This window comes from Heterodontus francisci, unplaced genomic scaffold (assembly GCF_036365525.1).
Source record: "Heterodontus francisci isolate sHetFra1 unplaced genomic scaffold, sHetFra1.hap1 HAP1_SCAFFOLD_174, whole genome shotgun sequence".
In the NCBI taxonomy this organism is placed as follows: domain Eukaryota; kingdom Metazoa; phylum Chordata; class Chondrichthyes; order Heterodontiformes; family Heterodontidae; genus Heterodontus; species Heterodontus francisci.
The window spans coordinates 2,517,584-2,542,666 of NW_027141730.1; the positions used below are offsets into that span (position 1 = coordinate 2,517,584).

General features: G+C 46.5%; 1 non-coding gene across 1 annotated transcript; it reads left to right on the forward strand.

Annotated features, from left to right (window-relative positions):
- Nucleotides 1-824: 824 nt before the first annotated feature.
- trnap-ugg (transfer RNA proline (anticodon UGG)) lies at nucleotides 825-898 on the forward strand. Its single transcript has one exon. It is a non-coding gene; the product is annotated as a tRNA-Pro (tRNA).
- The last annotated feature ends 24,185 nt before the right edge of the window (nucleotides 899-25,083 follow it).

A 25,083-nucleotide genomic window follows, 5' to 3' on the forward strand; every position in this document is an offset into this window, starting at 1 on the left:
TAAATGTAGAACAGAAGCCCTGGTAACGGGGAAATGTGGACAGAGAAGTCAGTCGTGCCTCTTGATTGGACAAGCCCGGCAGCAGCAGCGCGCACCAAAGAGGGCAGAAAAATCGCAAGCTTTTGTTTGTAGCAGTCATTGTGTTTTACCTTCTGGAGTGAGCAGCTGATAAAGTTAGCCAGAAGAAGTGTCAAGGAATGAGTGAAGACCGCAACCCACCTTGTTTTGCAGCAAATCTTGAAAAGACTCTGAGAAGTTCACTGTGTCAATTCGTCTCATATTCTGTCTTTGAAGAAAGCCTGTTAAAATTAATTCTCAACCCCGCCTCTAAATAAACTCTTCTAAAAGAACCTAGTGACCTGTGTACATGTACTCGGAAATTAGACTGCATGTCAATTTTGGAACAACATATCTCATCTGCTGTTTTCTTCAGAAATGAGCAAGTAATCAGTCCAAGTGTTTTTTTTTGTCTTTAACAGAGCCCTGAATTGCATAGAAAAATCCCTTTTTTTCAGTATGTGTGTGTGCGTGTGTTCAGCTGAGGTAAGAAAGGGACTTCAAATGTTGGTTAAGGTAAAAAGGGAACTTCTAAAATTTCCACCTGTGTGTTTATGCTTTACTTCATGATTAGTTAAAACTTGTTCTATAAGAAACTGATAATTTTGTTGTTCATTAAGTGTCTTCTATTCTGGGAAAAATAGAGCATATGATTGACTGTATCAGTAAGTGGGAAAAGTTAAAATTTTTGTTGTGACCTGTGGAGAAGTGGGATGAGAATAAATAGTAACCACCTCAGATTTCAATTGCAGCAGCACTTGTGATCTGGCTCTACAGCTTAGTTGGTTAAAGCACCTGTCTTGGAAACAGGAGATCCTGGGTTCGATTCCCAGCGGAGCTTTAATTCATATTTACAATCTGCTTGAGAAGTTTCCATATCAACATTTATGTCTGTGTCTTGTGAACTTCAACTGAGAATTCAAATTGCATGATGAATTTCATTCACAGGAGAAAATAGCCTTTGTGAAGGATGTGAGTTTGGAATGGCTCTTTCTCCTCGTGCAGAAATTCAGTGCTGATATTTCAAAGGCAACTTCTTTGATACAAATTTGTTCAAAGTTGCATTCAACCTGGAAAAAAAGCTCGACCTTAATCTCACTGAAGGAAAGTGTGACCGTGTTGTATGTTTCAAAGTGTGTGTGTCATTATGTGTTGCTTGTAACTGGGACACGACACAAGTGGGAGGGTTGATCTGAGGTTTGGAATATTTCTCAGTCAGGAACAAGAAAAATCAAAGGAACCAAATAAGAAAACCATTGTCTCATGTGGTTACCGAGAAACGGTGAGGAGATATTAAACTTTGTTCTATTCAAAACAGCTGTGAACTTTGACCCTTCCTGCCTTTTCTCAACAGTATTTGAAGTGTCTCGGTAACAATGTTCAGTGTTGATGAGAGTGGGGTCTGGGTGAGCATCTGCTGAGTGTGACAGGGTCAGGACTGGATGCAGGAAGTTCTCTGACAGTCTCTCTCTCTCGCTGATGGGTTTGAGTTGATTTTCAACTGGGAGCAGCTGGTTTTTCGATAAATGAAGGAAGTTCCCTCTCCATTTTTTAATGACAGACAGTGTAGTATAAGGATGTAAAGGGTTAATGCTGAAGACAGTGGGATCAATCACTCCCACTGTCAGAGTGATGATGCAACAGTCAAATGAGATGAGGTTTGGGAGAAGAGAGAGCAGCACCAAGGATGCCAGCTTCGGAGGCTTGATGAGTGTGTATATAGTATTGTGTAAATTAGAAAAGAGTTCTTAGTTCTTTCAGCTGGAAATGTGTCCAGAAAATATTGATAAAGTCACAATTTTATAATTCAGGAGTCGGAACACAGATATTAACTCCAAGTGACAGTTCTGGGTTCATTTAACAAAAGTAGAGAATAATATTACTCACTGCTTGAAATCCCCCAGTGAGGAGACAGTTAAACAGATGATCTGTTGGGGCATCCTTCGATCCAAGGTTTCGACAGCACTTAATCTCCCTTTCTGGTGAAATTCTCTGTTATTTGCAACTTTTTTTATCCAGCTTTGATGGGTGAGTGAAAAAACTGAAAAAAGTGAACAGTTCCATCCTTTCTTTTCTTTCTTCTTCCCTTCTTTCCATCAGTTTCTCTTTTCTGTCCCAGATCAATGAGAATCCCAATTTAATCTGCTGTTTTATCCATTCCAATCAGAATTCAACATTCCAATCAAATCTATTTGTTATTCCACAGTGTCTCTCCATGTGTTTTATTCTGTTGTATTCTCTCACAGTCTGATTGATGATCAATGTTACATCTCACTCTCTGTTCTGGTGAAGATCAGAAGCAGTAATATCTGTTTGCACCACCCACCAAGTCGGCCTGAGGCTGTGCCTCGCTGATCATGTGGAGTTAGGAAAATAGGAACATAGGAGCAGGAGTCGGCCATTCAGCCCATCGAGCCTGCCCCACCATTCAATATGATCATGGCTGATCGTCCACTTCAATGCCCTTTTCCCCACACTTTCCTCATATTCCCTTATGTCATTTGTATTTAGAAATCTGTCCATCTCTGCTTTAAACATACTCAATGACTGAGCTTCCACAGCCCTCTGGGGTAGAGAATTCCAAAGATTCACAAACCTTTGAGTAAAGAAATTTCTCCTCATCTCTGTCCTAAGCGGCTACTCCCTTATTTTGAAATTCCTTCCCTTGGTTCTCCACTCCCCAACCAGGGATCTTAGCTGCATCTACCCTGACTGTCGTTTAAGTATTTTGTAGGTTTCAATGAGATCACCTCCCATTCTTTGAAACTCTAGAGAATACAGCCCCAGTTTCTCCAACCTTTCTTCATACAACAGTCCCACCATCCCTGGAAGAAGTCTGATGAACCTTCGTTGAACTCCCTCCATGGCAATAATATCCTTCCTAAGGTAAGGAGACCAAAACTGTATTCCAAGTGTGGTCTAACCAAGTTTCTGTACAATTGAAGCAAGAATTCACGACTCCCGTACTCAAATCCTCTTGCGATAAAGGCTAACATACTATTAGCTTTCCTAATTGCTTGCTGCACCTGCATGTTTGCTTTCTGTGACTTATTGACATGGACACCCAGACCACCCTTATATTCTATACCTCAGCTAATAAAGGAAAGGATTCCATATACCTGCTGAACCACCTTATTGACCTGTCCTGCTACCTTCAGGGATCTGTGGACATTCACTCCAACGTCTCTCACTTCCTCTACACCGTTCAGTGTTCTCCCATTAATTGTGTATTCCTTTGCCTTTTTTGACCTCCCAAATGCATCACCTCACACTTGTCCAATTTGAATTCCACTTGCCACTATTCTCCCCACCTGACCAGTCTATTGATATCTTCCTGCAGTGTACAGCTATCCTCCTCCCTATCAACAACACGGACAATTTTCATGTCATCTGCAATCGTCTTGATTATGCCCTCTACATTCATTTCCAAATCATTAATTTATACCACAAAAGGCAGGGAACCTAGTTCTGAGCCCTGTGGAACACCACTTGAAACAGACCTCGAGTTGCACAAACACCCGTACCCAATTCCTTCTTGTTCCCTGCCACCGAGTCTATTTTATGTCCAGCTTGCTACATTCCCCTGGATCCCATGCGCTTTTATTTTTTTTAACCGGTTTGTCATGTGGGACCTTGTCAAAAGTCTTGCTAAAATCCATGTAGGCCACATCAACTGCACTATCCTCACAATCCTCATTGTTACTTCTTCAAAAGATTCACTCAAGTTCGTCAGACAGGAGCTTCCCTGAACAAATCCATGCTGATGATACTTGATTAATCTGTGCCTTTCTAAGTGACAGTTTATCCTGTCTCTCAGAATTAATTCCAATAATTCACCCACTATTGAGGTTAGGCTGACTGGTCTTTAATTATTCGGTCTATCTCTTGCTTCCTTTTTCAACAATGGTGCAATGTTAGCAATAAAAACAAAATGTACTGCAAATACACAGCAGATCTGGCAGCATCTGTGGAGAGAGAAGCAAAGTTAACATTTCAGGTCAGTGACTTTTCATCAGAACAGATATGTTAACTTTGCTTCTCTCTCCACAGATGCTGCCAGACCTGCTGTGTATTTCCAGCACTAATAGTTTTTATTTCAGATTTCCAGCATCTGCAGAATTTTGCTTTTATTGCAGAGACCTCCAATCCTCTGACATCACACCTGTATCCAGTGAGGGATTGGAAACTGATGGTCAGACCTTCCACTATTTCCTCACTGGCTTCTTTTAACAGCCTGGGGTACATTTCATCCAGCCCTGATGATTTATCCACTTTCAAGGATGCTCATCCCATTTATACTTCTTCTCCCCCTCAGTTTATCATGTCCAATGCTTCACACTCCTTCTCCTTAATTATAATGTCTGCATCACCCCCTCATTTGTGAAGACAGTAAAGTATTCATTAACAAACATACCAACATCTTCAACCCTGACACATAGGTTACTTTTTAGTTCTTACATGGGCCCTACTTTTTCCTCTGTTGCCTCTTACTCCCATGTATTGAAGAAATATCTTTGAATTCGTTTTGATTTTGCTTGTCAAAATTCTTTCATGCTCTGTGTTTTTCACCACTGCTCCCAAATGCCTGTAGTCATGTCAAAGCACAACTTGTCAGAAGTGGGATTTAAACCCACCCCTCCAGAGAGCGTTGTGATCTGAATGCACCATTTCAGACTGCTTGACCATCCTGTCTACCCCATGTGGATGCTTAATGCTGAGGTAGTTATCCATTCTTTGTGAAAGTATTTGTGAGATTGTGGAAATGTCTGGAAAAAAGACCAGCGGGAAAGCTCGGTCCAAGGCCACGTCTCGCTCCTCCCAGGCTGGACTGCAGTTCGCGGTGGGTCGTGTTCACCGGCTCCTGAGAAAGGGTAACTATGAAGAGCGTGTGGGTGCGGGAGCCCCGGTCTATCTGGCTGCTGTGCTCGAGTATCTGACCGCTGAAATCCTAGAGCTGGCCGGTAACGCGGCCCGGGACAACAAGAAGACCCGCATCATCCCCAGACACCTGCAGCTGGCCGTCCGCAACGACGAGGAGCTCAACAAGCTGCTGGGAGGAGTGATCATCGCACAGGGCGGGGTGCTGCCTAATATCCAGGCCGTGCTGCTACCCAAGAAAACCAGCGCTCAGAGCTTCCAGAAAAAGGAAAGCGGCCAAAATGTCATCTCATAAACCAAAGGCTCTTTTCAGAGCCACCCACAGTCTCTGTGAAAGGGCAGATTACTGTCTAATTCCAGCATGTCAGTAACAGGACAGAATAAGATCTATTTAAAATGTTTAAGCAACTATTTCAGTGGCTTCTCACTGTCCCCCTGATCCCTGTGTGAAGGGGAATTACCAAAAGTCTAATTTATTCCTTTCCACACCAAGTTTGAGTTATTGGTCCCTTAAGGATTGCTGAATGGAGTCTTTTACCGCTAGTTCCAGATAAGAAGTGGGAAAAAAATGACAGGTTAAAACTGTGCGTAAAATAGCGCCAGGAATTTGTGGCGAAAATAGCGGAATAAACAAAGGTTTTTAAATGTTGGTGGAAAATATTTTACAAACAACTTTAAATAGATTTTCCAGTAATCGCTTCTTTCCGACACTGAAGTTGGTGCCTTTTGCAAATTCAAACTTTCTGCCAGGTTGACAATTTAAACCAATGTAATAAAAACAAGAAATGCTGGAACCACTCAGCAGGTCTGGCAGCATCTGTGGAACGAGAAGTAGAGTTAACGTTTTGGATCCGGAACTGTTCGCACCCACACTGTTTGGGATCATCTTTTCCCTACTGCTCTCATATGCATTCAAGTCTTCAGAAGAAGGAATTTTCCTCCACACATGATCAGGTGGCAGGTTGTTCAACCTTGCCTGTCTAAGAGCGAAGACCAAAGTACGGAAAGTCCTCATCAGGGAACTCCTCTTTGCTGACAATGCTGCATTAACATCTCACATTGAAGAGTGTCTGCAGAGTCTCATCGACAGGTTTGCGACTGCCTGCAACGAATGTGGCCTAACCATCAGCCTCAAGAAAACGAACATCATGGGACAGGACGTCAGAAATGCTCCATCCATCAATATCAGCAACCGCACTCTGGAAGTGGTTCAAGAGTTCACCTACCTAGGCTCAACTATCACCAGTAACCTGTCTCTCGATGCAGAAATCAACAAGCGCATGGGAAAGACTTGCACTGCTTTGTCCAGACTGGCCAAGTGAGTGTGGGAAAATGGCACACTGACACAGAACACAAAAGTCCAAGTGTATCAAGCCTGTGTCCTCAGTATCTTGCTCTACAGCAGCGAGGCCTGGACAGCATATGTCAGCCAAGAGCGACGTCTCAATTCATTCCATTTTCGCTGCTTCCGGAGAATCCTTGGCATCAGGTGGCAGGACCGTATCTCTAACACAGAAGTCCTCGAGGTGACCAACATCCCCAGCTTATAGACCCTACTGAGCCAGCGGCGCCTGAGATGGCTTGGCCATGTGAGCCACATGGAAGATGGCAGGATCCCCAAGGACACATTGTACAGCGAGCTCGCCACTGGTATCAGACCCACCGGCCATCCATGTCTCCACTTTGAAGACGTCTGCAAATGCGACATGAAGTTCTGTGACATTGATCACAAGTCATGGGAGTCAGTTGCCAATGATCGCCAGAGCTGGCGGGCAGCCATAAAGGCGGGGCTGTAGTGCGGCGAGTCGAAGAGACTTAGCAGTTGGCAGGAAAAAAGACAGAAGCGCAAGGGGAGAGCCAACTGCGTAACAGCCCTGACAACCAATTTTATCTGCAGCACCTGTGGAAGAGCCTGTCACTCTAGAATTGGCCTTTATAGACACTCCAGGCACAGCTCCACAAACCACTGACCACCTCCAGTCGCTTACCCATTGTCTCTCGAGACAAGGAGGCCAAAGAAGAAGATGTGGCTTTTCACTGAGGGCATGTGTCGACTGGGGAAATAACTAACTGTAGAACCTCGGGCACTGTTTTCACAGCCCGTTTAGAAAATCAAATCCACTGCACATCTTTGCTGCAAATGAAATGTCAAATTCGGGGATTCCAGTTTTATTCTCGAATACAGGACAGATTTATTCCAGACAGTTCTGAACAGCCTATCCGATCTCCCGTTTCCAGGTCACTGCTCTCTCTGTGAGGCGGTGGGTGGCTCTTAGAAGAGCCTTTGTTGTGTGTTTGCTGGAAAGGGTCGAGTTGTTCAGCCGCCGAATCCGTGGAGTGCGGCCCTGCCGTTTCAGAACGTACACCACATCCATGCCAGTGACCGTCTTGTGCTTGCCGTGCTCAGTGTAGGTGACCGCATCCCTGATCACATTCTCCAGGAATACCTTCAACACCCTGCGAGTCTCCTCAGAGATCAAACCTGAGATCCGCTTGACCCCGCCACGGCGAGCCAGGCGGCGGATTGCTGGTTTGGTGATGCCCTGGATATTATCACAAAGCACTTTGCGGTGCCGCTTTGCTCCGCCTTTTTCGTACCTCCCTCTCTGAATTTGTACCCTCTCCATTGCCTCTACTCTCTGCACTTCTACTGATATTTTGTCCAATTCCACTTCCTTAATGATCACTGATACAAAGTACTCATTAAGTAGATTAACATTGCCCTGCACCTCGAAGCATATATTACCCTCTTTGTCCCTAATAGGCTGCACTCTACCTCTGACTACCCACTTATCATTTACATGCTGCTCAAAGATTTTTGGGTTCCTTTTCATGTTGACTGCCAGTCTATTCTCATAGAAATAGAGAATAAGCTAAATATAGAAGATATAAATATTTCGCATCCTTGGGTGAGGTGGAACTTTTTTATGTTGTGGGTGGTAATGTCTCAGCCCACGAGTGTGGTGAAGCAGAGACAATCAATGATTTGAAAAGGAAATTGGATGGATACTTGAAGGAAAGAAACTTGCAGGAGGAAAGGGATCGAGCTGGTGAGTGGAACTGACTAGATTGCTCCGGGGAGAGCCAGCATGGATGTGATAGGCCAAACGACCACCTTCTTTGCTGTAAATGACTCTGTGTTGTTTCTCAAATCCAATCCACTGGTGCTTGGTAAATAATTTCAAAGTAAATTGCGCAACTGGAAAATCAGAACCAAGGCAAGGGACGCATAAGGAAGCAGAATTGCTGAAACCCGGGATTGAACCTGGGTTCCCATGGATCAGATACTCCTCCACTAGGGATCCACTAGGGATCATCCAAGTTACTTTTAAATCCTCCCATGGGTCCACATGTCAGACTGAGTTCCATGTTGTAGAATCAAGCAAAGGAAATCTGCTCAGTTCCAAAACTATCAGCAAATTGAAGCTGATTACGATCAACATCAACAGAGGTCAGAACTACCTGGTGAAAGAAGACACCCTGAAGAAGGATCCACAATATATTCAAATACATCGGCAAAGTAAAAAAGAAGAAAATCGATGATAAAAACAGAAAGTGCTGGAAAAACTGAGCGGGTCTGGCAGCATCTGTGGAGAGAGAAACAGAGTTAACATTTCAGGTCAGTGACCTTTCTTCAGAATTGGCAGATATAAGAAATGTAAAAGATTTTAAGCAAGTAAAGCGGGGATGGGGCAAGAGATAACAAAGGAGAAGGTATTGATGGGACAAGGTCACGGAATAGCTTAACAGAAGGAGAGGGCGGGGGTAGTGGGGGTTGGAGAGGGTGGGGGGACTTAGCGGGGGAAGTGAGGGGAGCGGGCGGGGAGAGGGGTGGGAAGCGAGTAGCGAGCGTGGGGGAAGCGGGGAGAGAGTGTGAGGGAAGCAAGTAGAGAGTGTGGGGGAAGCGGGGAGAGAGTGTGGGGGAAGTGGGGAGAGAGCGTGGGGGAAGCGGGGAGAGAGTGTGGGGGAAGCAAGTAGAGAGCATGGGGGAAGTGGGGAGGGAGCGGCCGAAGACCTTGGTGGCGGTGGGTGTGCTCTCCTCCTCCTCCCCGATCTCTCCGGACATTCTCTCCCACCTGATCTCTCCGGTCTTTCTCCCCCGCCTGATCTCTCCGGCCATTCCACCACCCCCTCCCTCCACCCTAACCCCCTCCGCCCGATCTCACCAGCCATTCCCTGCTGCCATGTAAACACATGGCCTTTGTTTTGCTTTACATTGCCTTTGTGTGATTATTTGAGCAGCGCCATCTTTAGTCCTGGCAGCTGCCAGAACGTCGCTGACTGGGACGTTTTATTTGAACAAAGTGATTGATGACTACGGTACGTCATCAGAATGCGCCGCGGTGCGCACATGCGCACACGGTCCCGGGCCCTCTGCGCATGCGCTGCGGTCCGGATTGCCAGGACCAGTTTGCGCATGCGCAGATGACGTCATCGCGTAACGTCATCCTCGGGGAACACGTCAGGTCGGCATTTGCGCATGCGCAAACTGGTCCTGGCAATCCGGACTGCAGCGCATGCGCAGATGACCGGAGCCCGTGTGCGCGTGTGCGTCAATCTTCCGAAAGCTTCGGCGCGAGTTTTTGAAAATGGAAGGAGGAGAGGTTTCGTCGGGCATTTTATCTCAATTATTTAGTCATTTTGGACATTTGCTTCATTTTTATTAGACAGAGGAGATTGTTCCAAGGTAAGTTGCTCTGAAAATACATTTCAAGGGAGGGAAGGGAAGGGAGGAGAGGGGAGGGGAGGGAAGGGAGGGGAGGGGAGGGAAGGGAAGGGAGGGGAGCGGAGGGGAGGGGAGGGAAGGGAAGGGAATAGAAGGGAGGGAAGGGGAGGGAAGGGAGGGGGAGGGAAGGGAGGAGAGAAGGGGGGAAGGGAGGAGGGAAGGGGGAAGAAGGAAGGAGGGAAGGTAGGGGGGAAGGGAGGGGGGAAAGGAGGGAAGGGAAGGGAGGGACGGGGGGGGAGGGTGGGAGGACACAAGGACTGGCTGATGAGATGGAGCCAATTAATTTGGCCAACAATTGCCCGGAAGCAACTTCGATGGAGGTGGCCACGCGCTGGACATCAGTCACGTGCCACAATCCATGGATCCAGAGCATTTCACCCCCTGGCCTAATGATCTGATGGACCATACATACGCCTGCCTGTTCAAAGCTCCACTTCCCCCACCTGAGGTACCCTCTCCTTGCTGTTCAGTTACACAGTCACCTGTTCCTGCACCCATCCAAGCAGTGCACGTGGACACACTGCCACATGTTTCCCCATCCGCCCTTGAAACAACCATGCAGAGCCTTGTGAGATCCGCAATTGCCAGCTGCTGCCTGTCAAGCAGAGAAGACGTCCAAAGGGGTCAAGCACTTGGGGAACATTCAGCAAGAAGAGACTGAGCACTAAAAGAAACAAGCATGCCGTGTCCAGTGGCAGCACAAATGTGAATGCTCTTGCTGCGTACACAACTGGTGAGGTGGGAGTGCAGCCACACCATTCTCCATCCTCAGTGTTGCTTTAAGGCAAAGGTAGATAAGAGTGAAAGAAATGGAAGATGATGCTGATAGTATAGGCAGGATTAAATGGGAACGGATGGAAAGACGCACGAGTAGCATAACCACTAGCAGGGAACAGCTGGGCTAAATGGCCTGCTTTATGTTCATAGTCCAAAAGAAATGTGCTTCTTTTTCCAGCACCCTCACATCATTCATGTTTTCCCTGAGAGCAGCATTGAACCATCACGAAATAAGGGCAGTTACATCATCCTGCCTCCTACAGCTGAGGTGGGTACTAAGTGATTCATTGGCCTATACTGCAGAACATAAAGCATGCGCAACAGTAATTTCATTGGAGGGAGGGAAGCTCTGACTCTGATTTGCTTTTCTTCTTTTCATGTAAAACATGCCGTCGAGAAAACAATCCTCGAGACTTACGGTCAGCATTCAAGCAACGAAGGCAACTGGATCATGCTGCGGAGCTCATCACGATGTGGAAAGGAACATTACATTTATGGATGAATTGGGAATGCACATTGGGATGCGCTTGGGGAACATTCACCAAGAATAGACTGAGCTCAGACTCTTGTGACTTTGCCTTCTTCGCATGGACAATACAGTAGTGGAATAGAGAGCCAAGCGTTCATTCACCACAAGGCTCTCCAGGAACTATCTCTTTTGCTGTGCATAGCAGAGACTCGGCCTGTCTGTCTAACGGGAATGCTGGACACAACACTCATGTATCCATGCACAGCAGTTCCTCGGATACTTAATGAACTTAATAAAACTTTTCAATAATTAAACCCAGAATTGTTGAGGTTTTGTTTTGCATGCTATTTCCCCGACTTTGCAACTGCACTTCAGATATTCAACTATGGTGGGGGGGGGGGGGGGGTAGAGGGAGGGGTGGGTGAAGAGGGGGAGAGGTGGGGAGAGCGGGGAGGGGTGGGGAGAGGGAGCATGCAAAATGCAGGGACCAAACAGTTGCAATGCCTGAAGTACTGTGGAGAAGTAGAGAAAGCAACTGGGTAGGGGAGAAAGCAACTGGATTGGGCATCCGCAGCTGGAGGGAAGGGCTGAATGGAGAGGGCCGGAAGCGAGAGGCCGTAGACAGCCGCGGGGAGCGAGTGTGCGAAGACCTTGGTGTCACCGGGTCCAGGGACTGGCCAGTAAGTCTTTTGCTGTTGTGTTCATAGCGCATGCACAGAAAAAGGCACTCCTCTTCCGTTCCGCTGCTACCCCCCACTCTCTCCCCTTCTCCCCCCCACTCTCTCCCCCTTCTCCCCACCACTCTCTCCCTCTTTCTCCCCCTTCTCCCCCACTCCCTCTCCCCTTCTACCCCCTCCCTCTCCCTCTTTCTCCCCCCTCCCTCTCCCTCTTTCTTCCCCCTCCCTCTCCCTCTCCCTCCCCCTTCTCCTCCCCTCCCTCTCCCCCTTCTCCCCCCTCCCTCTCCCTCTTTCTCCGCCCCTCCCTCTTTCAACTCCCCCTCCCTCTCCCTCTTTCATCACCCCCTTCCCTCTTTCATCCCCCCTCCCTCTCCCTCTTTCATCCCCCCCTCCCTCTCCCATCCCCCCCTCCCTCACCCTCTTTCATTCCCCCCCCACCCCGGGCACTGCTACCGCTGGTCTCCCCCTTTCTCCACCCCCCCCCCCCGCCCCAGCACCGCTATCGCTGGTCTCCCCCTTTCACACCCACCCCCCGGGCACCGCTACCGCTGGTCTCCCCGCGCTGCTCTTCCCGGCGCGCTCCACTCTCTCACTCCGGCCACTGTATTCTGCCACGTGTTTGTTAGGTTTCATCTCTGTGATTTTTTGACCAGCGCCATCTTTAGTCCTGGCAGCTGCTGCAGTCGCAGGCTGTGACGTTTTCGTGGCACATGCTGTATCTGCGCATGTGCCAAAACAGCGCCACCTACCGATCGCGTTGTCAACAATTGCGGTCTAATTTGAACAGGCTGCTTTTGCACATGTGCTGATGCAGCGCCACCTAGTGGTGGCGTTGTCAGCAAATGCAGCCGTTCATTTCCTGGTATGTTAGTGTGTGTTTTCTTTTGTACCTGTCAGTGCCTGGGAGGAGAGAGTCAACTTCACTTCGTAACTGTGAATTTCGAGTGCGAGAATGTGGGTTTTTACTTTGTATGCTTCAGTTTTTGGTCTGTGACTGTTTGTTTCTGCTATTGCTATGTGAGTTTCACCACATATCTTTCAACAACTTGTCTGTGAGCATCAGCTTTTGTCCAGATCTATCAGTTTCTGATATAGAGTCATAGAGTTATACAGCACAGAAACAGGCCCTTCGGCCCATCGTGTCTGTGCCGGCCATCAAGCACCTAACTATTCTAATCCCATTTTCCAGTACTTGGCGTGTAGCCTTGTGTCCTATGGCATTTCAAGTGCTCATCGAAATACTTCTTAAATGTTGTGAGGGTTCCTGCCTCTACCACCCCTTCAGGCAGTGCATTCCAGATTCCAACCACACTCTGGGTAATTTTTTTTCCTCAAATCCCCTGTAAACCTCCTGCCCCTTACCTTAAATCTACGCCCCCTCGTTATTAACCCCTCTGCTAATGGAAATACTTTCTTCCTATCTAAACTATCAATGCCCTTCATCATTTTGTATAGCTCTCCCCTCAGCCTTCTCTGCTCTAAGGAAAACAACCCTCGCCTTTTCAGTCTCTCTTCATAGCTGAAATGCTCCAGTCCAGGCAACATCCTGGTGAATCTCCTCTGCACCCTCTCCAGTGCAATCACATCCTTCCTATAGTGTGGTGCCCAGAACTGTACACAGTACTCCAGCTGTGGCCTAACTAGCATTTTATACAGCTCCATCATAACACCCTGCTCTTATATTCTATGCCTCAGACGATCTATATCGTCCTGTAATCTAATGCTTTCCTCCTCACTATTTACGACACCACCAATTTTTGCGTCATGTGTGAGAAAGGATTTGATTCTGTCCCTATCAGTTTCTGTTACATGCATGTGTTTTTAATCTGCACCTCCTCTAGGTGAGTGTGTTTTATTCTCTGTAATGGTCAGTCTCTTGTAGGTGAGTCTGTGTTTTGCTTTTTATCTCTCAGTCTTCCAAGTATGAGCCTGGTTTTGTACCTAATTTTCTTTGTGCCTTGCAGTATGGATATTGAAGAGAGGTTTTTACACATTACCTGCCAAATCCTGCGAAATGATTTTTTGGTTTCACACAGTATCTGTCAGTTTATTGTCTGGGCCTGTTGTTTTACTCTGTCCTTGGCATTTGCTGGTTTGTTAGTGTGGGGTTTACACTGTACCTGTCAGTTTCTCATATGTGAATGTTGGTTTCACTTTGTATAGAATCATAGATCACAGAATACTTACAGCACAAAAGGAGGGATTCAGCTCATCGTGCTTGTGCTGCCTCTCTGCAGAAGCAACTCAGCTCATGCCACATCCTCATGTATTCCATGAAAACCTGATTTTTTTTCCCCTTCAGATAATTATCAGAAATCCTTTTGAAAGCTATGGTTGAATCTTCCTCCGTCACACTCTCATGCAGTACATATCAGATCTTAACCACTCGCTGCTTAAAAAAAGGTTTTTCCTCATGTTGCCTTTGGTTTTTTTCCCAATCACCTTAAATCGGTGTCCTCTGCTTACTCAGCCATGAATAATATTTCCCATTGCTTTCTCAGCACTGATGGATTGTGAGGTGGGAGACAGCTAGAAGTCCCACTGAGCCGCACTGACCCCCAGCTGAGAATGAAATGAGATAAAGTTCAATCTTTCACAACGAGATGCTGCAGAGAGTTAAGGGTCCCGAATGAAAGTGAGACTTTCTCATACTGTTGTTGAATTTCATTTCAAACACTCCTTGTCATCTCTGCTACTGAAGCCGAAAAATAGGGAAAAACTAAAAGGCGCTCAAACTCACAACCCTGAGATTAAACGTCCCATGATTGACAGACTGAACTGTCACTTCTACTCTACCTCTGTTTGGATGGATGCAACTGTATGCTCCAATGCAAGGGCAGCTTTCAAATCCTCCCATGAGTCCACATGTCAGACTGAGTTACATGTTGTAGACTCAAGCAAAGGAAATCTGCTCAGTTCCAAAATTATCAGCAAATTGAAGCTGATTACGATCAACATCATCAGAGGTCAGAACTACCTGGTGAAAGAAGACACCCTGAAGAAGGAGCCACAATTATTCAAAGGCATCGATAAAGTGAAAAACAAGAAAATCGATGAGTCAATCCAAGCCAAACAGAAACAATTGAAGAATTCCATTCCAGACCAGAACACAGTATTGTTGCTTTTGGAGCCAGGTCTCAGTTAATGCTAGAACATGGCTACCTACCTGACCCTAACCCGACGGGTCCCGATGACATGTGTCGGGTTTGGGTCGCTCCTCCTGGTTCAGCATTTGGGTTCGGCATTCGGGCTCAGGTCAGGCCAGGCTGGGTCAGACACACTCGAATACTCGAAATGCCTTGTGTTCAAATTGTCTTAGTGAAACACTGGAAACCGCAGATCTTTTGAAGTGTACTTCCTACTCTGCTTGGTATTTCAACTTACTGTGCACTAATCAATAAACAATTTTCGGCGTACATTGTAGCAGAACTCAGCCCCAGGCACATAATTATCCAGTTAGCCCTTTCTTGCCCTTTCCTGATTCTAGGGGTGTTGAAGCTCTTTGCCATTTTAATCATAATGAAATATGTACAATGTAATCAGTTGCTGCACTGTTGTGTAATATGATGTTTTTAATGAGTTCTATTTTTCATTGACACAAATTTAACCTTTTTGTGTTTTGGTTTATCTCTTGGTTTTCCTTCGTGCTTTGTATTCTTGGTGACAAAAGCAGTTGAACAGCTACAATCTGCATTAATAGCAACTTCACCCTTTTCTTTAATTGCACAGTTTGCAAATGAATTGACTACATCCCGTTAGGGGTTGGCAAGACTTCTTGTGCCTGCCTCAAAACATATTGTATTGAATAAAGATTGTAAAGTAAAGGAGGCTTGTAATGCAAATTAAGAGATTTAGAGGGGAAAGACAATGAATTATGCTCTAAATTTGGAATATATTTAATCAATTAAGTGTCAGACTTGATAAATCGCTGCTTTTAGTTTAATGTGGCCTCAGTGTTTATGGATAATTAATGAAATTAAGAGGCATTTTTTATATACAAAGCTGGGCATTAGTATTTAATAGTTGATATATAATTTTGAATATATTTTAATTTCTTTATTCATTTGTCACTGCTAAATACGAAGCAGTCTTAAATAAGTTATTTTTTTTTTTGTAAAATCTGACTTACCAGACTAAAATATTAAATCAAAGGAGACATTTCAAAGATTACTTGACCAGTAATCCAGAGGCCTGGACTCAAGATCCAGTGACAGCCAGGACGTCAAGGTGGGAAACAATCCGCACTAGTCTGCAGTGAGCGATTCTATTGAAGGAAGAGCACAATCTCTTTAATATAAGAATGTATATTTTATAATAATTAATCACTCAAGACCTTCCTGGTCTCTGCATCTCAGCTGCTCTCTGGATAAACTTGCAGCAAGTATTTCAACCTGTAAAGCAGGAGTCTAGGGAATGTATAATGATATTTTCTAGCCTTCGGGCAATATTTTAATCAATACAGTGTGGGACAACCTGTCTGGGCACAACTCCATGACTTTCTCTTTAACTAGTGACCTCACAATCACTAACTTCTATGGTAACAATCTTCAGCTCATCACCTCCGGTATGTAGCTCTAATCTTAATGTACATTTAAACAACCTTTCAAGTCCAGTTACAGTTTTTGTTGCCTTATCTGCACAAGCTTAAAAAGTGAAAAACGGAAGCAAAATTAACTGAACATTCTGGTGGTCGGTTCGGGCACGGGAAAAAATGAAAGGACTCGGACCAGGTCGGATGTGGTGCTGTCAGGCTTGGGTCGGGTTACATTTGCAGACCTGAGCAGGCCTTTAGTTACTGCTGCAACTTTATATTCCCACTTGACAACCTGTATATTTTGTTCATTTCAATTTTGTCGACAAGCTCTTTGAATCCAGTTCACCCGTCCTCAAGCAGGCTCAGTATGGAAATCGATTCCACCTTCTGGAAGGCTGAAACCAATCGATGACCTTAAACTAAAAATAGCAACAGAGAAGGGCTCGTCTGGGATTTGAACGCAGGACCTCTCGCATGTTAATCATTTATACACCCAAAGTGAGAATCATGCCCCGAGACCAACGAGCCGCTATTGGTGAACTTTTTATTTGCTCCTGTGGAATTTCACTGGCGCCCACAGCCGATCATCCATTTTTTTCTGATCAAAGCAACATCCTGCAAAGCTGAAATAAAAACAGAAAGTGCAGGAAATGCTCAGCACCTCGGGCAGCATCTGTGGAGAGAGAAACAGAATTAACATTTCAGGGTTTTCACCTTTTGTTTGAGCCATCTTTTCAGACTGCTTCTGTCCATCCAATCTCACTTTTTATTCTATCCACATTCTAAAGGTGATACAGTGGTGAGCACTGCAATCTCACAACTCCAATGACCCAGGTTTAGTTCTGAGTACTGCTTGTGTGGAATTTGCAAGTGGTACTTTTTCAAACGCATTCGTAAAATCCAAATAAACAACATCCACTGCATTCCCTTCATCGACTTTCTCAGATAGTTTATAAAAAAATGCAGTGAGATTTGTCAAGCATGAACTCCCATTTATAAATCCATGCTCACTCTCCTTAGTTAACTCAAACCTCTCCAAATGACTTGAATTTTTTTCCTGACCTGTTGGTCTCATGCTGATAGCAAGCTCACCAGAGAGCATGTATTTGGCAATGTGACCGTCATTCATTTGGCCCAGTCAACAGAGTCACCGCTGACTCAAGAGGGCAAACATGCTGTGGATCCCTGCACGCTGGTGTACTTCCGCATTCGGCACTCTGTCCTGCCAGGAGATGTCCAATATCCATCTGAGACAGCGGAGGTGGAAGCTGTTCAGCTGCTTTCTTTGGCTTATATAAGTTGTTGATGCTTCTTGACTATAAAGGAGGGTGCTGAGAACACAAGCCAAGTACACATGGAGCTTTGTATCGTTCAGTTTGCTGTCGGTTCACACTCGTCTTCTCAACTTTGACATGACAGCTGCAGCATTGACAATCCTGGTGCTGATTTCAGTATCAAGGGACAGATTGCTGGTGATTGTTGATCCAAGGTATGTGAAGCTGTTGACAACCTCCAAAGTGAGGTTGTCGATGTTGATGGAAAGTGGAGTCTCTACGTCCTGGCCCATAACTTTGATCTTCCTGAGGCTGATCGTCAGTCCAAACTCTTTGCAGGCCAGGGAGAACCGATATACAAGCTGCTCTAAGTGAACTTCATTATGGGATGTCAGCGCAGCATCATCAGCAAACAGCAACTCACAGACTAGGAATTTACCCACTTTGGTCTTGGCGCACAGTCTTGCCAAGTTGAACAGCTTGTCGTCAGCTCTGATGTGCAGGTGAACACCCCCATCTGAGTCACTGAAAGTGTACAATAGCAGCATGGAGAAGAATACACCAATTGTGAAGGATGTGATAACTAGACAGTTAGAAAATAATGACATGATTGGGCAGAGTCAACATAGATTTATGAAAAGGAAAACAGGTTTGAAAAACCTGTTGAGTTTTTTGAGGATGTTACCTGTAGAACAGATAAAGGAGAACCAGTGGATGTGTGGTATTTGCATTTTCCTTTGGTAAGATCCCACACAGGAGGTGAGTAAACAATATTAGAGCACATAGGATTGGGGATAATATACTGGTATGGATTGAGAATTGGTTAACAGACCGAAAACAGAGAGCAGGAATAACGGCTCCTCCTCAGGATGGCAGGCTGTTACTATTGGGGTGCTGCAAGGATCAGTGTTGGAGCCACAGCTGTTAACAACCTATATAAATGATTTGGATGTGGGGATTAAATGTAATATTTCCAAGTTTGCAGATGACACAAAGCTCGGTGAAGTGTGAGTTGTGAGGAGGATGCAGAGAGGCTTCCAGGGGACCTGGAGAGGCTAAGTGAATGGGCAAGAACATGGAATATAATGTGAGTAAGTGTGAAGTTATCCACTTTGGTAGAATAAACAGAAAGACAGAGTATTTCTTAAATGGTGAGAGGTTGGGAAGTGTTGATGTCCAAAGGGACCTGGGTGTCCTTGTTCATGAGACACTAAAAGCTCTTGTGCAGGTGCAGCAATCAATTAGGAAGGCAAATGGTATGTTGGCCTTCACACGAGGGGTCTTGAGTACAGGAGTAAAGATGTCTTGCTGCAATTGTATAGAGCCTTGTTGAATCCGCACTGGAGTATTGTGTACAGTTTGGTCTCCTCATCTAAGGTTGGATATACTTGCCATAGAGGGAGTGAAACAGAGGGTCACCAGACTAATCCCTGGGATGGTGGGATTGTCTGATGAGGAAACTGGGCCTGTATTCCATAAAGTTTCGAAGAATGAGAGGTGATCTCATTGAAACTGACAAAATTCTTACAGGGCGTGATAGTGTGGGTGTCGACAGGATGTTTGCCCTGGTTGGTGAGTCTAAAACCAGGGGACATAGTCTCAGAATAAGGAGTAGGCCATTTAAAACTGAGATAGGGTTGAATTTCGTCACTCAGATGGTGGTGAATCATTGGAATTCTGTACCCCAGAGGGCTGTGGCAGCTCAATCATTGAGCATGTTCAAGACAGAAATTGATAGAAATCTTGATACTCATGATATCAAGGGATATGGGGATAGCAGGGGAAAGGGGCTTTGAGGTAGATAATCAGCCATGATCAAATTGAATGGTCGAGCAGGCTCGACGGGCTGAATGGCCTAGTCCTATGTTCCTCTGTTCCTAAGAGAGTTGGCGCCAGCGCGCAGCCCTGCTTTACCCCACTGCTGATCTTGAAAGTGTCTGATGTTGCTCCATTGTAACTGATGGAACTGTGCATGTTCTTGTGGAAAGAAGAAGAGACCATCTCTGCTGACAAGATCAAAGGCCCTGGTGATGTTCCTTAAAACATATGTGGCTCTGTGGTGCAATGGATAGCGTGTTGGACCTTGTAAATAATGATAGAGAAAATATTCAAAGGTGTGGGTTCGAGTCTCACCAAAGTCTGATTTTGGACCAGAGACACAGGAGCACGACGGAACAGAGAGATAAAAAGTGCGTCAAAAGCACAGACTTGGAGACAGAGCAAGGCAGGAGTGACATCACAATGGAGAGTGAGAGCAGGGAAACAGCGAGCCGCTGGGGTGAGTGCACAGGATTTGGTTCTTGCTTCGGTGCAGTGGAAGGAGCTGTCTGGTGAGGATCTGGTAAGCTGTGACATCACAGGCAAGCAGGTAGTTCATTGATTTGGAAAAAGCTGCATGTTTGATGACTATCTGGTAAGTGATTAAGGTCCATTTTAGTCCTAACGTTTAAAATAGTAAACAAACTAGTGGTAAGCTTAATAAAATATACAATAAAATAAATAATTGAATAAAATAATTATGTAGTTAATTAGAACACTTTAAGGATGACAGGACAGGTGATGTGTCACAGTTGCAGCATGTGGGAGCTCCTTGATGCCAGTGTGATCCAGGGCAAACACGTCTTCAGTAAGTGTTTGCGGCTCAAAGAGGGAGAAAAAAGGAACGTAGTGGTAGTAGGGGACAGTATAGTAAGGTGGATTGACTCTGTTCTCTGCAGCAAAGAGCAAGAGTCCAGATGGCTGTGTTGCCTGCCGGTGTTAGGATTAAGGACATCTGCTCAGGGCTGGAGTGAAACATACAATGGGAGGGGGAGGATCCAGTTGTCGTGGTACATGTCGGTACCAACGACATAGGCAGGACAAGGATAGAGGTTCTGCATCGTCAGTATGAGGAACAAGGCAGCAAATTAAGAAGCAGAACCTCAAAGGTAATCATCTCTGGATTATTACCTGAGCCACGTGCAAAATGGCATCGGACAAATAAGATTAGAGAAACTTATGCACAGCTCAAAGTCTGGTGTGGTAGTAGTGGGTTCTGGTTCGTGGGGCATTGGCACCAGTACTGGGGAAAGAGGTGGCTGTACCGTTGGGACAGTCTGCACCTGAACCATGCTGGGGCCGGTTTCCTAGCGAGCCACATAACTAGGGAAGTAGAGACGGTTTTAAACTGAATAGTGGGGGCAAGGGATCAAATTTGGGAAGATATGGTGAATCAAGGAGGAGAGACAAGGCAAGAGAGAAAGGTATAAATAGGGGAAATGATAAAGAGACCGAGACAGGAAGAGACAAAGCATACAAATCAAAGAGTAAATCAACAAATAAGGCTAGAGGTGACAAAAATAATAAATGGACAAAACTAAATGATCTGTATCTGAATGCATGGAGCATTCGAAACAAAACAAATGAACTGAGAGCACAAATAGCATAAATAAGTACGATCTCGATCTGATAGTCATTACAGAGACATGGCTGCAGGGCGACATAGATTGGGATGTGAATATTGGAGGTGACATGGAAGGACAGGAAGCTTGGAAAAGGTGATGGGGTAGCTCTGTTAATTAATGATGGTATTAGCACAATAGAGAGGGATGACCTAAGTTTAGGAGATCAGGATGTAGAAGCAGTTTGGGTAGAGATGAGAAATCATGAAGGCAAGAAGTCACTTGTGGGAGCAGTGTATAGGCCACCTAACGTTAACCACACTGTAGGATGGGGTATAAAGGAAGAAATAATGGCAGCTTGTCAGAAAGGTACAGCGATAATTATGGGGGGTTTTAATCTACATATAGACTGGAAAATTCAGATGGGCAGAGGTTGCCTAGATGAGGAATACATAGAATGTTTTTGGGATAACTTCTTGGAACAATACATTCTGGAGCCAACCAGAGAGCAGGCTATACTAGACCTGGCATTGTGCAACGAGATAGGATTAATTAATGACCTCATAGTTCAAGTGCCCCTAGGTAGTAGCAATCATAATATGATTGAATTTTACATTCAGTTTGAGGGAGAGAAGAGTGGGTCCCAGACTAGTATTTTAAACATAAATAAGGGCCTTTTGGCTAAGATCAAGTGTAGTATCTGTTCTTATCGGTGCTTATTTGGAAGAGAAGAAAGCATGATCATTGGCTTTTGATCCTGGGTAGGCTTTGAGTAAAATGGCTATAACCAATCTTCGCGCTTCAGGCCAGGGAGTGCGGAACACCGTTCGGGTGGTGGTGAAGGACATGGAAGGAGATGCACTGGTCGATCGCACCTTCTTCATCAAGAAAATCCTCATCAATTGCTGTGGATATCGAGCTTCGGACATCTTCTGCCTGCAGGATTTCCCCAGCAGTGGGTATTTCGACATGATGTTCAAGAATGTGGCAGGATGCATCAAGTTCCTGAAGGCGTTCAAGGAGAAAGGGGACCAGGCGCCGTTGTCGATTCTCACAGTGAAGGCACTCTTAACAACGTGACCAGGTGGTGACGATTCACCTCTACAACCCCCATGTTCCGGTGGTGGATGTACTCACCTTTCTCGCCAAGTACGTCGAGGTGGCCGGCAGCAGCACTGATGTCAAGAACCCCTTTGAGATTTGGACCAGCAAGCGGCAGGTCAAGGTGACCTTGAAGGTCGATGCCAGTGGAACCATTATCCACCCTCCCTCCAGCTTCGCTAACGGGGGAAGTCGAGGCTTCTTGGTCTACGCTGGGCAGCCCAGATTTTGCTGCACCTGTGGCAAATCTGGTCACGCGGCAGCTAACTGCAGCATGGTTGTTTGCAAGAACTGCAAGGAGGAAGGCCATCAGACCAAGGACTGTAAGCAGACTAAGTGTTGCAACTTGTGCGGTGCGGCAGGCCATCTCTACAAAACCTGCCCCAAACGCTGCCTCAGCTATGCTCAGGCGGCAAGGTCCAAGGAAAGGCCGGGAGAAGGTTCGACGAAGGCGTCCGGTGCTGGAAAGAAGACAAGCAACCTTCTCCGCAGTGAGGAACTTCTACCTGAGAAAGAGAACAAAGGGGAGGCAGCTGAAACCAGCGACCCAGCACCTCCCCTGCACCCGGAAACCCCTCCTCCACAGACAGAATCAATGGAGGAGGAGGCAGCAGATGGACAAACCGGTCAGTGGAAAGTGGTACAAAGGAAAACCACAAAGAAAAGACATCCAAAAGCAGAACAGGTCACCACCAAAACCAGTGGCAAGAGGAGACTACCTTCTGAGACAGACTACAACAGCTACTCTTCACTGGATGAGGAAGTGCTGGAACGACGGCCCCTTCAAAAGAAGCGGCAGAACTCCAAGGAGCTGGAAGATAACGCCCCCCAGCCCCCGGACACAGGAAGATGTGATGGGCCTGGCGAGCCCCAACCCCAAAGTGCCACACCTAACGAAATGGCCACCGCATCCCAGCTCCGGGACACTGAGAGCAAAGACACGTCTGGCGCACCTCAGCTCCGGGAAGCAGGGAGCAGTGATGTTTTCGAGGAGGAACAGAGGGGAACAGCAGAGGACAACCCTATCCTTACTGCCTACAAGACCCCCCCGATGTCAACCCAGCGGAACAAACCCTGCATGAAAAACCAGGAGGGGTTTCTGAGCCCAACGAATGTAAAACAGCTTGCGTACACTATGGGTATGCAGGAACATCCCGAAGGACTGGGAATAGCAAGGACAAATGGTATGGGAAGCAACAACCAACTTTTAAAAAATGGGTATAAGGATTGCTTCCATAAATGTGCGTAGCATTAAATCCACTACGCGATATGTTTCAACCTTGGATTACCTTGCCAAGGTCAAAGCCGACCTCCTGTTTCTGCAGGAGTGTGGAATACCACATCTCAGCACCTACAGGCAGTGGTCACGATGCTGGTCCCATGGGCCATCGATCTGGTCGGGGGGTAATTACTGCCGTTCCTCCGGCCTGGGTATTCTGCTGCGGGGAGGTAACTTCACCATCTCCGAAGTTAAGGAGGTGGTGGGCGGTCGCCTCCTCGTAGCAGACGTAATGGACAACAACGCTCCGCTCCGGTTGATCAACGTGTACGCCCCGGTACAACGCAGCGAGCGGCTGACCGTCTTCCAGCAGCTCCCACTGCTGCTGGCGACGTCCAGGCCAGTCATCCTAGCCGGTGACTTCAACTGCATCATCAATGCGGCTGGACGATCCAGCAGTGACGACAGCAAACTGGACGCTACGTCCAGATTCCTAATAGAAACAGTTAAAGATGCCAAACTGCACGACGTCTTCAGCAAACCTGCAGACGGAGCGCAGCGCAGATACACATGGTCAAGATCGAACGGGTCTGCCCGTTCCAGGATTGACTTCCTGTTTGTGTCCTGTGCTGTCACGGTCAGATCCACCGATGTCAAGCCGGTGTTCTTCTCCGACCACTGCCTCTTACTGGCCAACTGTCACTTACAGGACGTCCAGCGGGTTGGCAGAGGGAGGTAGAAGCTCAATGCTACACTGCTGACCCCAGAGAACGTTGAGGAACTCAAAAGGGATAACAAAGGTTGGAGGACCGTGAAACCTCTCTTTGAGTCTCCAGTTCAGTGGTGGGAAGCGATCAAGGAGAACATCAAGAGGTTGTTCATCCACAAAGGTGTTCAGAGGGCGAGAGAGAGACAGAGGGAAATGTCCCGACTCCAGAAAAGTATGCAAAATCTGCTCCGGCTGCAATCAATGGGGGTCGAGGTCAAGGAGGACCTCCAAGAGGTGAAGAGCCAGCAGGCCTCGTTCTTTGCCACGGAGGCCTCCAAGATCATCTTCCAGTCCAGATTTCGCTCCATTGAGCAGGATGAGATGTGCTCGCATTACTTCTTCCAAAAGGTATACACAGAGAGCTCTGTTATCAGCAGCCTGAAGGAAGAGGATGGCTCAGTCACGTCTTCACAGTCCGACAAACGAAGGATTAGCAAATACTTTAATGCTGGGCTGTATGACGCGAAGCCCACAGACAGCAGAGCCTCCCAGTCCTTCCTATCATCTATCACAGAGGTCTTAGATAACAGCAGGAGGGAGAGACTGGACAAGCCACTAACTCTGGACGAGCTGACAAAGGCCGTTGAGTCCTTCGAGACGAGTAAAACTCCCGGGAGCGACGGCTCACCGGTTGAGTTGTACTCGGCCCTGTGGGACTGGGTCGGCCCGGACCTGCTGGAAGTATACGAGAGTATGCTCCTGGCCGGCAGCATGTCAGAATCCATGAGGAAAGGCATCATCACCCTCATTTACAAGCGGAAGGGGGAGAGGGCAAAAATCAGAAATTGGAGGCCCATCTCACTGCTTAATGTTGATTACAAGATTCTGTCCAAAGTCTTCACCAGTCGAGTCAAGTCTGCTCTTGAGTTGGTGATTCACCCTGATCAGACCTGTACTGTACCCGACAGGAAGATCTCTGATAGTCTCGCACTACCCAGGGATACGATTGCCTATGTATGGACAGGAGGGTGGACACCTGCCTCATCAGCCTGGACCAGGAGAAAGCTTTTGACAGGATATCGCACACCGACATGATGGACGTGCTTTCCAAAATGGGGTTTGGGGAGGGAATCTGCAATTGGATCCAACTGCTCTACACAAACATCAGTAGCGCAGTCTCAATCAACGGGTGGGAATCGGAAAGTTTCCCGATCAAATCTGGAGTCAGACAGGGCTGTCCTCTCTCCCCGGTCTTGTTTGTTTGCTGTATTGCACCCTTTGC